General features: G+C 36.8%; 1 long non-coding RNA gene across 1 annotated transcript in view; it reads left to right on the forward strand.

Annotated features, from left to right (window-relative positions):
* LOC124186260 overlaps positions 1–15,481 on the forward strand; it is a 164,240-nt gene that overhangs the window by 133,943 nt on the left and 14,816 nt on the right. Inside the window, exon 3 of the long non-coding RNA XR_006871613.1 lies at positions 360–495. This is a non-coding gene — a long non-coding RNA (uncharacterized LOC124186260). The remainder of the gene's footprint in view (positions 1–359; positions 496–15,481) is intronic.

A 15,481-nucleotide genomic window follows, 5' to 3' on the forward strand; every position in this document is an offset into this window, starting at 1 on the left:
TATCCCTCTCTGTCTCTCTCTCTATCTGTCTCTCGCTTTCTCCCTATCTTGTAATTTATTTCCTTTTTTTTCTTCACCTGTAAAAATACACGAGTATACTCTAATTGGTTTCCTGTTGTTCAACGTAATATCGAACGATTCCGCTGTCTGTTTACCAAAGTCCGTCCAATTTGCGGAGCCCTTGTTCCACTCGAACGAAAAATCAATCGTCAATCAGTCGGAATCATCGCACTCTGACCTTTTTTTAATCTATTCCAATATTTAGAAATACAAGTACTGTGTATATGCATGTTTTAATGGAACTTAAAGTTTTCAATCCAACAATTTTTTCATACGTCATTCTGCATTTTTGTTTTCAGAAAAGACGGGTGCTCCTCCGAGACAAGTGGATTAACTGTGAAAACTCAAGACAACACGCCTCTTGGCTCTAATTCTGATTGACCATCAAAGAGATGAAAATGTCTATGGAAAAATAGAACACTGAACCATTTCAAGGTAAAGTACGCAACCCAAAGTTCAAACGATCAATCCAACCGGATCTTACTTACAAAATACAAAGTTTCCAGCAACGTAGATGCATGTATGATACCTACAAAGTGTTGCGAAATTATTGCAATACGCGTTATATGGAGTATTTATTGGAGTAAATATTACACAAGCTTCAACGCCAAGGGGGTTGTTTTCATACCTCGGAAATGTGTCGGGTTTCTTCTCCTGAAATGCTTGGAATAATGTGATATTTATAACGACAAAGTATAACGTATCAATTCAGTTGAATGTACACATTGCAGAGTACTGTATATGTATAATACATCGATTGAACATGTCTGCTGTGTTTCCTTCAAGGCTTACTTAGCATTTCGATGTATTGTTGACGTTTAAGCATCATTAATTTTCTGCAGTACATACTACGTAGAGAGAGGGAGAAGGTTCCCTGTGTACGAAGTGAACTATACATATGCTTTGATGACTTTGATGACACTGTCTAATTTCTCGTTCCCATAAATGAAAATGCCCTGAAATTGATAAAGAGTAATAATAAGCAGCTTGGACGTCTACCCCAATGTAAAGTTTTCTGATTTGGTAAGTGGAATGTCGCTATTCTAAGCGTAGATTGTCAGAAATGTCTTGTCTCCACATTGCACGTTGTTTCAATTAAGGAATATCTTGAACGGTGCACAAGTCAATAATGATAACCTGAGGAGATTATATCAGAAAATGTAATGCCTGTCTGTAAATTTTATTATCGGTTCCTCTATCCGCCTTAAATCCTAACATACACCCTGCGGCATCGAGAACCAATGGTAATCCACGCTTAAAGGAACATACCATAAAGTATATATTGTCACGAAAGGTGAAATCATCCGTTTTGCCCTGCTTTCTGATCTAGTAGTCGACACGGATAAAAGACGTCTATAAGCTGTCATGTGTCACAAAATTAATAAGTTTGTTGCCTCAACCGTCATTATTGTAAAAACAATCATGTTTCAAACTTTAAACTGCAAACACGCATCGCCGTTGAAGCATTTTTCAGAACTTTTCAATTTAGCTGCCTGATTGTTCGCTTCATAAGCTCACGAACCTGTTTTATTGATTCTGTAAAACCCAGTTCGTTGAAATATTTATAATCGCATCCCATTCCTAGAAACAAACCAACGTCCCCAAATGTACGTTGGCACATCCGTGTGTGTTTACAGTGAGAATTTGACCCCGTGACGAAAACAGGGACTGAGGTGGACTCACTTTAAATTAAAACCATCCCCTTGGGAGAGCAGCAGCAGCAGCAGCGTGCATTACGAACAAAACAGTTACGAGTGGTCGGTAGGTACGAGCCGGTATTGCGCGCGCTGTTTGGTACATACACGTAACCCACGTATGTTTTATATTATCGTGCAATAGTTGTACTTTGCCTCACGTACGCGGCGGCCCATTGTCATTTACCACGAATATACAAAGGACGTGATTTTATTCTGATAAAAATTTCCTTATATAGTACAGCACAGTAGCCTCCGCGATTGCATCTATGTACACGGATATTCATAGGTCATTTCCATGGATTGCCTGGTTGTACGAAACTCAAAGCTTTTCCTGATTCGCGATCAGAATTATTCTCAAGAACTGTTCGTGGCATCCATGCGTGTCTCGCAAGCCATTTTTCTCGTGCGTAAAAATCTTCTCGGATTTTCTAATTTGGGTTGGCACATTTTTACTTTAGAAGGTACACCTTGCGTACCCGGAAAAGATGGTTTCACCTCGTTAAATCTGACACTGATGGCAGACTTTTTTTCGGGTAAACATCCAATTAGATCAAAGATGACCCAACTACCGACGCGTAATGTGAACGAATTCGTATATTTGGCAGTCGTTTTCCGTTCCGAAAAGTAAGAGCGTTATCCATGTGGAAGGCAGGCAGCTTGGCAATCAGGTATTTTAATACATGGAACTGGTACTCACGTCTTGAAATTGAGCGGTACAAAACTAAAGTGCCTGATATCGGTATTTTATCGAACCAGCAATAATCGGTTGCCGCAAATGGATAGAAAGAAATTACGGAATTATGTTCGAAGACACAAATATAGTCAAGGCGTATGATTAACATACACACGTATTTGTGTATAAGCATCACTGTCAAATTGTTGAAATAAAATTTAAGTTTCGACTAAATGGAACTGCATCTGTTGGTCCTGAGAAATTATTTTTTCCGAAACATCCAAAATAAGGGTAATTTGTTATATAAGTGTATTTTGTAGAAATAAAGTGAACTTATTTTAACTAAAAAGTGTTGAATTTGGAAAATAAGAGGAAAAGAATTGAATTCAAAAAATTTTAAGTCGTGGAAATTAGAGAAACAAATAATTTCAACGTTACTCTATGAATCATATCCTGAAGTTTTGCATATGAAAAATGTATACAATGTCGAGAAGGAATTCTTCCCCGTGAAAAATTATTCGATGAAACTTGGTCAATTTCGTAAATATTCGATTTATAATTTGGAGATCGCCAGTGGATTAAAATATTGATATTTTAGTAAAAGAGTGTGATTTTGGTGAAACCGTAGTGGCAAAATGTGACAACTAAACCAAAAATTTCAGTGTAATTTCAGTTATGACCTGGAATATCACTTCAAAAGGAAGTGGCGTGAAAATAAACGCATACATGCCCTCTCAATCAAGCATGCATGCCTTCAGTCACACAGCGTCGACATCACATGCAGTCAATCAATGTGTCCCTGTTTTTTAGAAGAACTCCTCGGTTCTGCTGCGCTCCTGATACCAGGAGTAATTTTCCGCTGAAATTTCTCCGATTTACTAAATTTTAGAAGGAAGTAGCGTGAAAATAAACGCTCACATGCCCACTCAATCAAGCATGCATGCCTTGAGTTACACAGCGTCGACATCACATGCAGTCGATCAATCAATCAGTGTGTCCCTGTTTTTAGAAGAGCTCCTAGATTCTGCTGCGCTCCTGATACCAGGAGTAATTTCCGCTGAAGTTTCTCCGATTTGCTTCGTTCTAATAAGAAGTGGCACGAAAATTAGCGATCACATGCCCTCTCAATCAAGCATACATGCCTTCAGTCACACAGCGTCGACATCACATGCAGTCAATCAATCAATCAATGTGTCCCTATTCTCAGAAGAGCTCCTCGGTTCTCCTGCGCTCCTGATACCAGGAGTAATTTGTGGCTGAAATTTTTCCGAATTATCTATTTCCGAATAACATGACTATAGTGGCAAGCTTTACAATTCTGTTTTATCCGTGTGGGCTTATTTGTATGCAGTAGTCATCGAAATCGAAACCAACAAGCAAACATCTGTATGAATTTCTTGTTTTCATCTTATTCGACTTTAGATGTCTATTTCCACTACAGTAGCAGTTCTACGCTGAATTTTTTGCAAATCGCACTATCACAAATAACACGATTACGGAGCATGCTGTTTTTGACCTGCAGCCATCTATGAGGATTTACGCCATCGAATTTTGTCAATTGACAGTAAGATTGGCATTTTTATTGGTAATCGACTATTGCTCAAACCGTAGAACTGAGTTCTAGGCTCAATGTCATAACGTCAATTGTCATTCAGAAGCGCTTAAGAATATTCCAAAGTCCAAGTTAACTAGGGAAAACTGCGGTTAAGTTTCTAGAATTCACATACGAGGGTCGACTGTTCTTCGAAATCGGTCTTTCACGAAAAGCTTTTACTCAGAAAATGAATCTGAGTCTTATTCGTATAGAACCGAGTGACAGTGAATATGCCTAATTGGATTGTTCGAGACTACGATGTTGACTTCCTACTGTCAAAGTAAACGCGTCCGATCTTGTGCGACGTCAACAAACGACGTCCAATCCTTTTAAAAAATGGAGAAGTCTCTATATTTCTTTTTCCATTTGTTGCACTACCATTTTTTAATTGAAATTTCACGATTTCTTCATTTCTATTTAATGCTATCAGAAATCGGTAGTCGTGTATTGAATAGGAAAATCAATAACGATTGTGTTTCATAGGAAATGTCAATAATGCAAATGACTTGAATTTCTTTCTCTGCTTTATTCATTTTGACAATGTATTGTTTATCATTTGTACAAGTTTTTTAAAATTGTGAAGAGACGATATTTTTCACAATTAGTATTTTCATTTCTATGCGTGGGTCTATTTTTCGATTGTTCCTTTCTATCCAATATCTTTTGGAAGGACATTTGTTAGCCCAAGTGAAATCTCAGGCGGTTGTACAAAATGCCCAAATCATGATGCTGACACAGAAAGAAGATTTAGTTTATTTTATGAAATTCCACAGCATTTCACATAGGTGCGAGTAGATTTTAATATGAGATTCCATTCGAGCTCAAACGGTTGATTACGTCGATATGTTCGAGTTGTACTCTAATGCAACAGTGAGAGGACACTGAGTTCCAGCTTAATGATCCTGACCGCTGTAATCCTGATCTCCCTGTCTTGACACGCCACGATGTACGTACACTGGTACTTCATTTAATCCTGTTGCCGTCGATACGTCATGTACATCAAAGCCCCAGGATGTCCTTCGCAAGAAACTTCGAGGACCATCAACGATCCTCGGATTAATGGCGTAATCGTCAAAGCCAATTACTGCAGGAAAGAATACATTAGCAATGGGAAGCCGTAGCTGAATATTCATTGAATGTGAATAGAAAATTTCTACTACGGAAGAAGTTAATCAAATTGAATCAAATTATATAAACAGCTCAAATAAAATTCTGAACTAACATTCTGTACCCAAAGCCAAAAGCTCAGCTAGTGCGTATGTATCCGTTAGTTTTCAAAACTTCTTATTTCTCAATTTTTAAGTACAGGAAGGACGGATACATAAATAAAATTCATGAATCTACCAATCAATAATTTTTCTGATTCAAAGAATCGATTGATATCGATTCAAATTTTGTACAGTTTAGGGAAAAGTTACCTTTCAATAATTCACATGTTTTCTTGAATATCCGAAGTACAGTGATAATTTATCCGCATCGATGATTTCTTGATTCGGAGCGGTTGGATGTTTTAGGCCGGTCATTTTTCTTGGTCTTCTCTCCAAGTGATAGCACACATATTTTCCAAACTCATCTGAAACAAAATGGCATAAGCTTGAATTGCTGTTGTTACTTTGTAACTGAGTGTTTTATGAATTTCAGTCGCTGTCACGAATTAACCAACACACTAAATCCGAACCCAGTATCAGAATTGCTCCATCACCCCCAGATTTTGAATATTTTTGTCCAAAACATTTGTTCGTTAACCTCGAACATTGCAAAATCTCTAAATGCGTAAGTTGGAGTGGAATACCGCATATATTTAACTTAAAATCTGGAGTTGATGAGTAATTCTGAGATCAAAATCGGAATCAGCATGTCCGAAAACACATAAGTATGGTGGTCTAATCCACCGGAAAAGACACCTTTTCCTTGGGTGGCTGTGTAATCGATTGAAAAAGTTAACTCCTTTGTTATTTGGTAGTTAAGTTGACAAAGATTTAAAATTACCTTTGTCAAAGTTCACCTAAATACTGAACAACGATAACAGTACTTGCACTTAAACGGACTCTGCATGGATGTTACACAAACCGTTTACTGGTAAATCAATAAATTTTTAGAGGATGCTTCATTTACCTCGTATAAACGGAGCTCCACCTCATTCTGACACACCAAGGGGCTTTTAAAAGGCTAATTATACCCTCGACGGAGTGCGAGAAAAACGCAACGGCTGGTTCAATTCGCTGTATCTGTGTAGTGTACACCCTACTTTAAGCCTTCGAATGTGCAGTGCTCCCTCGAGTACCAAGGATAGTGTATACCCATGCATCTAGACAAATCCTCTACATTAGAAGAATAGCCTCGACGTTTTTTAGTGTACAGCATAAAAAAAAAAAGAAAAAACAAAAAACGAAACTTAACCAGAATTCAGTTCATCTCTTGCCATTTCCCAATCGCCGAACCAACCACATTTTCAATCGGATCAAAGAAAAAACTAATCTACCCAAAAATAAACTTCGCCGACTAGTTTTGTGTGAAAACGAACTTTCCTAGCTTGAAAAGGAGTCACCGTGAGCAGTCTCATTCCTCGTTTCTGTAATTGGCTATCAAGTTCCAGTCACGAACCCGACTAGATGACACCAATGAGCCATGTACTAATATAACTGCTTCATATCGAGGGAAAAGAATCTGTGAGCGACGCGTGTAAATGCCGAAGGACATTTCTTCGCAGTCTATGGGGATGCTGGGTCCCCGAACGCAGGACTCTGTCTTACTCATTTTTGGTCCTGAATCGCGGGGGATTTGTTGTTGAGGTGTTTTCCCCGCCCTGCTACCGGGAAGTAGAATCCTACATCAACGAACCCTCCCTAGGGTCCGTATCTTGAAGAGGTATTAGGTTCCTCGATCTCTGTTCCTCAACAGCTCGTTGAACGATTCTTTGTCCCGTGTGTGGAAGAGGCGTTTCACCAGACCATATATGTGACTAGCAACAAGTTAGACAATAAAACTACTCTATTCTATACTTAGAAACACCAGATTTTCTACCTCACGTACTAAAAGTGCTCGATGCATTTCAATCGTTCCAGCGTTACACGATAAAATAAATACTGGTAGGAATATCGTGACTACGTAATTTCACCAGTTTCAAAATGTCGATCCCTCAATTTTAATATTCTGAAAACATAGTCTAATTGGTTTGTAAAAAAAATTTACGACCTTTGGATTTGTGTCACTGATTCTGGGATTTCAACGTTGTCAAGTATTGCATGTCCGAAAGATCGAACTTTAAAGGGGTCGGAACTTCGATTGCACCTCACTGACTAGGGTTTCACAATGAATTTCGTTATGCATACCTCAGCTACCACTCTAATTTGAAAATAATCCCAAGAATCGTTCCTCGTTAATTTTTTAAAGTGTATTTGTAGTGGCCGTAATTTTGAACATTATTTAATCAATCCGTGGCAAAGACTGACGATTCATTTTACAGTTATTCGTTCACCGTAATGATTTTACGGAATTTTACAGCATCAAATAACGTAGGTGCGTTTGTATGTTAAATCTAGGAAAAAAACGTCTGTCTGAAACAATTGTTCGTTACTCTATGACTAGTTGTTGTTACAGTTGATAGATTAAAACAGTCCAATCTTCATTCTTTATCTGAAATTCTCGGGTTACAAGGAATTTGGTATCGCACATTGCGTGACACTGAAAACGTGACGCAGAGACTTAACGCCGGTGACCTAACAACATAAAACGTGTAAATGTTGTACAATAAAAATGTAATGTCACTGTAATGGAGCACTGTTCAATCTCAGTTTAACATCACGCCGATCCTTAGATTTCCTCGCAAAAAGCACGGCTTCTTTTATAACATAGTGCCAACACAGTTGCTCGATTGTTCTTTATCAATGATCTTTATTGGCTGATTGAGGAAATTATACGTCGGAATGTCACGACCCGAACATATAAAATAAACCTTGGAGTGTATAAATTTTTCTCCCTGGTTTTTATGTCATTACTTATATTCATTCTTATATATTACGAATTGAAGTTGAGAGAATATTAAATTTTTATGAATATGTATGCACTGGAAATCGTAACTCTTATACCGCCAGTGTGTTAAAATATTCCGCAAACTCGCCGATCGAGAGAACTTGAGTTCTTTTCGTTAATATCTTGAATTGATTTCAAGTTCTCGAGATGCGGAAGAAGATTTTACGATTTCTTCATTATCCCATACATTGTTTCAATCTGCTCTTGTACATTTAACTACGCGAAAACGTATGGTGATCCCGTGAGAAATTTTTACTATCGTATTTTGGAAGTTGCATAATATGTATCGGAATACAAACATCGAAAATTTGTTGAAAAAATTTAATCAGAATCTAGACAGTAGGTATATATCATGGACCATATTATTTAAGTGATGGGCAATTGTATTGATCGATACACGCCTCGGTTACGGCCCGTTTCTGCTATGTACGTAACGTATCAATATATGCCTCAATATCAGTATATTGATCCATACATTTGGCACGTATGGTCAATACCTGAATAATATACTATACATATTTATAACCCTATACATCATTAACGTATTTCGACGTGCGGCATATTGCTCGACGGGCGCCGACTGTTCAAGCGCAAAATATCGCAAGCAACTGCCTAATGTACACTCGGGGACAATGAATCTGAGACGACTAATTTTTTCCACTAGACAGTTATGTTGGCAACACAGAGAAAAACCTACAGCGCCACAGTCAGCCGGCGCGAAAAAAACTCAATCTCAATAAACATAACATAACCCATGACCGTGGAATCTAACCTTAGAATTGACGTGTCAATCCAACAAATCATTATCCCGGCGGTATTCTAAGGTTAGATTCGACGGTCATGGGTTATGCTATGTTTATTGAGATTGAGTTTGTTTCGCCCTCATCCGACTGTAGCGCTGTAGGTTTCGCTGTTTTACCAACACAACTGTCTAGTGTAAAAAACAAGCCGTCTCAGATTCATTGTCCTCAAGTGTACACTCACCGATACGGTCGTTATTGAGTACAAAGTACAAAATGAATACATCAAATTATATAGTTAAATTCATATCTTGTCTCTGTTTAATCTAATCCGACAGCATACAATTTTATCCAATCTGCTCTAACCAGATATAATCCATTCCGATCCACCTGTGTTTAATCTAACCTATTTTGATTTATCGGTGTAATGTATACAATAATTTGGTTTGCTCTAATCCAACAATTTATCTTATAACATATATATATTAGGGTGATTAAAAAAAATCATTTCTTTTTTCGAAAAAAAGTGGTAGTGAAAAAACGATTCGTAATGACGAAAGAATAATGCCTGAACGCGGAAAAATTTTTTACTCAAGATTTAGAGGTAGCGCAAGTCGATTTTACGTATTTATTTAAGGTCTTTTTTCGTCAAATTTAGATAAGATCATAATTGCCAGTGTAAATATACATTTTACGAAAAAAGCACAAGATACCTTCATATATATTTATACCTTTATATTATACATATATTTCAACGTTACAGGTCATTACAAGATAGTATAACCAGACATAAATAGATGTAGTTATAATTTTTCGGCCCATGGGTAAAATCTTTCGAAACATCGCACATCAGCCACGTCCGTATAATTTACCGGTAGGAAATTTTCTAATTAACAAAAAAGTCCCTCTCTCACCTCGTCAGCGAGTGTAGTTAGCTGATGCAGAAGCGATAGAATAGATAGGTATGTATATATATATATAAGCTTAAGGTAAGACGTCACGAGGTTAGAACGAGGACATAATTTTTGAAGCAATTTCACGCTCCTGGTGGATTTTCCAAGGCGGCGGAAGCGGGTTATGGAGGGCGGGGAGGGGGCACGTGGGCCCGTAGTTTGGACCCCTTTCTCTCACTCGGTAATATCTGACTCCTACTCGCTCTCACTTATAGCTTTCTAATACCCCTCATAGCGGTTCTCCTTCCGGCAAGGGGCGCCATTCTTCGCGAGCTTCTGCCAGCTTCGGCGAATAGATATGTATATCCTCTACATTACCGCCGCCGCCGCCGCCGCCGCCGCCGCTTCTTCGTCCGCGTCGTTTCACCCTTGCAGATTAAGCGATATACCTACTAGGTATGCAGTATACTTCGCTCACCCGGGTTTCTGCAGTGTCTACACATACACACACATACCTCGTGTATACTCCAATATGCTTGCCGTCTTCACTTTCCCCGAACGAAGTTTAATGCCCAGCCTCCCGCAACCGCGAGGCATATATTAAGGTATTGGAGGTAGAAATTTTGAAAGGAGAGGAGATACCTAACTCTCACCGAACAGTTTATCATAGATTCTCTAGGCATTCCTATCCTGCTGCACAGGGAGGCGGAATAACTATTTCGCTTGCTAAATTATTAGCAGTATTCGCGTCTCGAGGCTGCTGCAGGTTGAAAATCGCTTTATATCGAGCGAACTAATTACTTAGCCCCCGATCGCGTTGTAGCGATTATACGGTCGGTGGAAATCTCTCGGTTGACTTTTTTTTCTCCTTCGTTAAGGACCTTCAATTCCAAATCCTGGGATACCTCGGGTTATATTTTCAGCAGGCCTTTCACTTTAATGCAAAACTCTCCGGATATTAGATTTGGATATTTTGTTATCAGAAGTAGGATTCGGTATCTTGATTATCCGATATTCTGCACTGAGAAAAATTTTATTTGTTACAGTAACTAGAAAAATTCAGCGAAACAGGTATCGTTAAAAAAACTGTTTGAATATTGTTGGAATTAGGAAAAACGAGGTACGCCTAACCATTTTGCGCTATCGTCGATCCTTTTTTGGTAATTGCAACACAAAATCAGTTTCTGAGGTTTACTCTACTTTTTTAGTTAAATAAGGCTTTAACGTCAATTTATTCTTGCACAAGCATTCAATTATCGCAACGGTTACAAGAAAATATAGTAACAGTGATCGTAATGAGAAAGAATAGTAACGATACTAGACTTTCCGGTAACAGCTACAAAACTAATTTTCATTTTCTACCTAGAACTATATTTTTCGATTGTGGTGAATAATGAAAACAGTTAAGGACGCAGCGGTAATCGGAACTAAAAATTTCTCACAATGTAAATACAATTTAAGAAATCTGCAAATCTTATCGACGGACAATTTTATACACGCGATAAGGAAATTTTTTCGGCATTGTAAATCAAAGATTTATAATCCACAAAAATATCAGATCAACCTGAAAATTCTGAAGTCTTCTGTCACTGACTGTTGAATTATAGTTTGTCCAGCAGATTTATCGTCACTGCTTATCATTAGCATTAAACCATTCAAGGGGACAATTCTCTAACCTTTGAGATTTGCATAATTATATAATTTTGTAACATATTCCGTGATCGAGAACTTAGGATCAGTGCATGACTGGCATGAATTAGGGCCTGCATAATTATAGGCCTGAACTGGCTGATAGTAACCAAACCCGGAACTTGTCCCTGTTTGCTTAAGAAAATTTCAACCTTGATATTAGAGTGTTAATACGTAAGATACGTGCGGTGAAGTTAAAGGCGCGTGATAAACTATGTGAAAGTCTTGAAGGGTAAATTGCTTGCGGAAAAAAGAAATGCTTCTATCAATTTTTCACTTTTCATTCCGGAAAAATCGTTTTCACCGACCGTAAGACTGGTGCTACAGTGTTCCGTTTCTTTGAAGCTTCTTTTCAAACCAAAAGCTAGCATTTTCTGCGTAGGAAAATTGAAAACATTTTAAATATGCAACACGCTATAATACATATTTTATTTATTTTTTTTTTTTTTGCTAATTAGTTCAATACTTAACTCACAAAATGCACAAATACATAAATATAAACGTTAAAAACATCACATAAATGATTTTTGTGCTTTTTGTGAGGTACATATTGAATTAATTAGCAAAAAAAAAAGTTTACAGTCTCAGGTTAACAGAATTAAAGTAATTTTACATAAAAAATGATATAAATATGGCACATGATATTTTTTTGTACTTTTATTGGAAAATATTTGAAATTTTTGATTAGTGTTATTTTTGTTGGCTGATATCTTTGAAACGGTTGATCTGAGGAACTTTGATCTTCAGACGTTTTTTGTAGAGCGTGAAATGTCCTACAAATATCTTTTTTCAGATTGTTGTTACGATGAACCGTTCGAAAGTAATAAGAATTCAAAAAAGAAAAAAAAAATTTCCCGTGTTATTTAAATGGAAAATAAAAAAATGGATAGAGGCAAACCTTCCTATTGATATTAAGAGCTCATATTGGCGCCAAAATTTTTATTTTTAGGTATACTATCAATTTTTGGACACCATAAGAAAAAGAAAAAAAAATCCGTCTTTTTTTGAAACACCCTAATATATATATAGAATTTAAATATCCGAAGGTCTAATGAAACGAAAAAAAGGTATTACTAAAACACAACGAACCGTATGAAATGCTTCAAACTTCTCCGTGGTTCTGAAATATTTAATAAGTATTTTGAAAATTAGCAACAGCGTAACGATCAATAATTGTTACTTTCGTTAATCAATTAGCTATGACTGAAGAAAATGTTAATCTATAGATAATGTTTATTGTATAATATCACGAGCTTTTTCGATCGATAAATTAAATAAATAAATGAATATACAAATAAAATTATGCACCCAACAATTATTCGCTACAGGTTAAAATGGGATGATAATGAAAATGAGAAGAGGTACGGAATTAAAAGTTTTATCCCAGTTTGGCAGAAATATGCAGATAGCCGGAGATTAGATTGGAGAAGGGTGCTTTTGGCCTCGAACTTTCCGCAGTTGTCCCAAAAGTTTTTCAATTGTGTTTCGAGGGAACAGGCAGTAGAAAACTGCATTTCGTTTGTACGCTTCGCATAGCTCATAAGCTCGTGATATACCAGCAACAAATATACCTACAGGTGCAGTATATGTATATAAATCGCATACGAAAGATGCCGTATATCACATGCAAGGAACATTTCATTCGCTGAAAAATCCCTGGCGCACATTCGTCTTTCTAATATCGTGAAAAGTTTTGATTGCATCAGGCTTGCTCACTGCAGAAACCAAACACCGATTGCAACGGATTATTTCTCGATGAGTAGAACTTACAATAATAATCTAACAGAAATACTAATGAGAATGCAAATTATGAGCTAAGACATTGCTATCGGTGCTTTTTATTTTTTTACTTTCAATTATTAATTATCGTGTCGTTTCTATTTTTCTGAATCGTTTCACACCTCAGCACATTCAACGTTATGAAAAAGTATGGTCAAATTGTCAGAAAAAGGTTACAAAATATCGTTGGTAGTATACTATATAAGTGATCATGGGTGCAGTGACGCGGGTTTTCAAAGCAGAAACGTCATTCAAGCATTCAATCAGCCGATTACAAGTAGGAATATAAAGCTTCAAACTGAAAATAAAAGCTATTATTTATTGCGTGTCAAATTTACTAATGTTCTTCAAACCTGCATTTTTCGCGTCATTGGAAACTAATATTCTGTCCTATTATTCGACCATTCTTCTTTTTGACTCACAGTCAAATACGATTAATCACAGCCCTATTTATAGTGTGTCTAAACACTATTCAAAACAATTGAAAATCATCGATACTTGAAGTAATTGTTCGATAGTTTGGAATAGTGTTTTAAATCCCCAATAGCAATTTTGAGCGTGAGCAAGATTGAAAAAGAAGCACGTGACTCCTGGGGATTTGTAATTATTTCCAATCATATAAACGTATACACAATCATTTAGAAGCAGGGCGCGATGATTGCATAATTGCCTGTGATTATTGGGTCTGAAAACTTTTATGGTGTTTTTACGTGCAGTGAATAAAGATTTCATTTTCCATTTTCCGGTAGTATTTTTTCTTATTTCACCTAGCAAATTATTACGTTTATACGAATATACAAGAATACAGGGTGTTTCCGAGTAAATGCTGCAGTATATCGAGTTGCCTACCACTTACGGGAGAAAATATCGGTAAGACAGACCTACCAAGTTATCGGTAGGTAGTGCGTTTGAGGATTATGACTTGGTACGTCTGTTTTATCGATATTTGTTCCCCTCAGTAGTAGGCAACACGACATGCTCCGGCATTTAGTTGGAAACACCCTGTACAAGGGGAGCAACGATCTTTCGTATTACAACGCAATAATAATATTCAACGCACTTTTTATTCATATCAGTTTTACGGTACGATGTTCGTGTCTTGTATTCCAACGTCTGAAATTAATGTCTCATTTTCGTGTGCTTGAATTATACGCAAGTTGAGTGAGAGAAAAAAAACCAGGATGAAAAAGAAGAAGGAAGAAAGAAAAGATTAGGCTTGATTACTACGAAAAAAAAAGCGAAGAAAAGGAAGGGAACAATACGGTTGCCATAATGCTCGCTGGCGAGGTAGGATAAAGTTATATAATATATGAAGCGGGCGCATAGAGGAGAAAAAATTAATTGAAACTTGTAAGAAGAGGGCGTTAAAGCGCCTATAAATAAGAGCCAGCGTGAAATATAGTATAGGTATAATGCTTCGGTAACTGTATTTTAATAGTAAGATAATATATTCTACAATCCTAATCAGAATTGCAATACGAGTAATTAGATATTCGAATCAAAATTTGTCCGTAGTTTAATGACACTCATTCGTTATAAAGAGTCGGATTATCGGATGAGCAGCTTTTAATCGCACTTAATGATAATAGAACGGTAATTAAAGTGCTGCAGTGACGCGTGAATCCCTTTGTCGAAGTCTAGGAGTAGAGTAGAAAGTTTAATTGCAGCGCCTAGCTCACTGAAACAAGTTTTAATGAAATTTAAGGCATATGAAAAAGACACGGATGCGTAAAACCCTTCTGCAAACTAAAATTGTGCAAAATCCACAACAAAGACCGCACATTTTTGCACCAGGGTGGAAAGCTCTTTCATTTGATTGAAATTTTTCATAATCATTAAAAATATATGTACGGGAGGATAATTTACCCAAAAATTAAATTGTCCTCAAATTTCAAGTTTACAATTCCAATCGCTTGAACTGTTCTTCAGATATATTTGAGAAACTTGGAATGAAATAGCTCAACACGTTGTATGGATAGTCTTGATGCAAAATTTTTTACACATACCTGAATGTTCTGACATTTGAAAAAAAAAAAAAAAAAAAAAACCTACCCAATAAATAATCGTCAAGACAGGAATTCCCGATACGATATCTTAAGCAGGTTGAATATCCAAAAATCGATGTCTTCTATTGTTTATATCACGAGATACGTTGGGTATTCATGAAAAAGGTTGGATGGGTCATTTCAAATCGTTGCGAAATGTCTAAAAATATGGTTAATTAGTTCGATTTCCCTCAACAACGACTGATTTTATTCAGAAGATTTTTTGTCGTCAGTCAATTCAATCTGGTTATTTGTCGTTGATATATATAATGTCGCTGC

This window comes from Neodiprion fabricii, chromosome 7, assembly GCF_021155785.1.
Source record: "Neodiprion fabricii isolate iyNeoFabr1 chromosome 7, iyNeoFabr1.1, whole genome shotgun sequence".
Classification (NCBI taxonomy): domain Eukaryota; kingdom Metazoa; phylum Arthropoda; class Insecta; order Hymenoptera; family Diprionidae; genus Neodiprion; species Neodiprion fabricii.